This window comes from Helianthus annuus, chromosome 8, assembly GCF_002127325.2.
Source record: "Helianthus annuus cultivar XRQ/B chromosome 8, HanXRQr2.0-SUNRISE, whole genome shotgun sequence".
Taxonomy (NCBI): Eukaryota; Viridiplantae; Streptophyta; class Magnoliopsida; order Asterales; family Asteraceae; genus Helianthus; species Helianthus annuus.
Genome location: NC_035440.2, coordinates 49,611,549 through 49,614,022, shown reverse-complemented (window position 1 = coordinate 49,614,022; position 2,474 = coordinate 49,611,549).

Below are 2,474 nucleotides of genomic sequence, written 5' to 3'. Positions count from 1 at the left end.
ATTGTTCATAATAGGTACCATCCCAGTCACAAACCAGGGATGGTTCAACCTTTTCTTTCTTTGTTTTCTTCTCATAAAATTCTTTAACTCATTTGACTTTTCGATCAATCTTCTTTCCAAAGATATGTTTTACCTTGGGGTTAAAGACCTTCTCAGCATCAAATTCCTGTTCATCATTATAAAATTGGTTAGAAATTTCTGTTTTACCAATTTTCTTTTTATAATTCTCAGCCCGAAGTGATGGAAACTCCTCATCATTCACAATCGGAACTGGTTTTTCATCTTTTAAAACAGCTTCACATTTTGAAACATCATGTGGCTCAACTGATTTTATGGAATCAGTTTCATCGCCAGAAGATAGCTTCTCTGATTTTGACCTATCAGAATCATCGCTAGAGCTTTCACCAGCTTTCTTAACAACCCATTTCTGGTTGTCAGATTTAGCTCTCTTCTTGTAGAACTTGTTCGAACACTCAGCAATTTCAAATTTAGAATTTTTAAACAATTTTTCTCTATCAATTGGTGGTTCAAACTCAACCACTTTCTTTTTGAGTTTATCAGATACTCCCTGTTTTGACTGTATTGCCTTAAAACAGTCTCTGGCAATATGCCCAACAGTGTTGCACCGGAAACAGGTTCTCGTATCTGTATTCTCCTCAGCCATCTTCTTCAATTCATCTTGCTTCTTTGCAATGAATTCATTGTTTGACTCCCTCCAGAAACCTTTCTTTTCTTCTTCATCAGTTGATGTGCCTGAAACAAATGACATTTTGGATTTAAAATCACGAACATATTTTTCATTTTTCTGTTTTTCTGTAGGAGTAAAACCTAAGCCTTTCTTTTTGAAATTACCGTTATGGTTTGATTTCTTTTGGAAACCAGAACCATAATAGTAATTCTTTTTCTTGTTTAATCTTTTGTCACACCCCGACCACGTAGAACATACAGAACGTGGCGGAAACGTCGGGGAGTGTTGTAACAGAATCAATTGTTTCAAGTCCATGGCAATTGAAGTTTCGTTTTATTAATCAAACATGAAAGTTTACATTGTTTTATACAAGAACCAAAGAGTACATAACATAATTTAACTAGTTCTTGTCTCGTTTTAAGTCACTAAGGCACAGGTCCGCCTAAGTATGTCTTGATAAGTCCTATGCATCATTTCCTGAAAACACAGGTGAAAATAGGTACGTCAGCATAAAAATGCCTGTGAGATACATTGGTTTTGTGAAAACGGAATGCATGACTTATGTTTTGAGAAAATGTTTACTCATGAACCTTGTAATTTGCTTTGTCTTGTAAATCATTTGAAAAACGATAAGATCGGATGATATGTATAAATAAGAGAACACTGTATGGTTAAACGGATAACCATGTAAAATGTGTTTGTATAAGATAAGTCGTTTGTAAAACAATGTCTCGTGAAAAGTGTGTTATTTGTATAAAATGTCATATGTCTCAAATTGAAATGATTCAAATAACGCTACGATATGTAATACCATACAAACACTTATATATAGGAAGTACCAGCGGCGTATCCACCATGCTTGTATCATATTACACACGCCTCGTTACTTAATCACTTACTCAAACCAAACCATCGAGATGAAGTGTTTAACAATTGTAGAAATGTTCATGTATAGTCAAATGTCTATTGTCAAATGTCTATTGTCAAATGTAAATCATATCAACGGATACAACTGGTTCACACGGTTCAATGGTTACAAACGGTTCATATAATCAAACGGGTTTAGACGGTTCACATAGTCAAATTGTCACAACGGTTCAAAATGTAGCATAATGTGTTCATATGCTGGATGAGCATATGCAACAGAAATGCAATGTAAAGCAATGTACTAAGTACGCACACAATGGGCATTCATAGCATGTAATGTAAAGCAATGTACTAAGTACGCACACAATGGGCATACATAGCATGTAATGTAAGGCAATGTACTAAGTACGCACACAATGGGCATACATAGCATGTAATGTAAAGCAATGTACTAAGTACGCACACAATGGGCATACATAGCATGTAATGTAAGGCAATGTACTAAGTACGCACACAATGGGCATACATAGCATGAAATTGTATTGTAAAGTGATGTACTAAGTACGCATACAATGGGCATACATAGCATAAAATGTATTGTAAAGCAATGTACTAAGTACGCACACAATGGGCATACATAGCATGATATGTATTGTAAAGCAATGTACTAAGTACGCACACAATGGGTATACATAGCATGAAATGTAATGAAATCATGTACTATAATGTACTAACGAACATAGAAGGTATATGATGTGAAAACATGGAAAGCATGAAAGTAACAGATAGGCACATGTGTTTCACCCCAAAACAGTTTGGAAAACAGTAAAAGAGGGGTTCAATGTACTCACCTGAGATTGCTTTGGAGTTCTTGTGTAATAACCAAACAATGCTAGATCACGGAATATCAAACGGCACC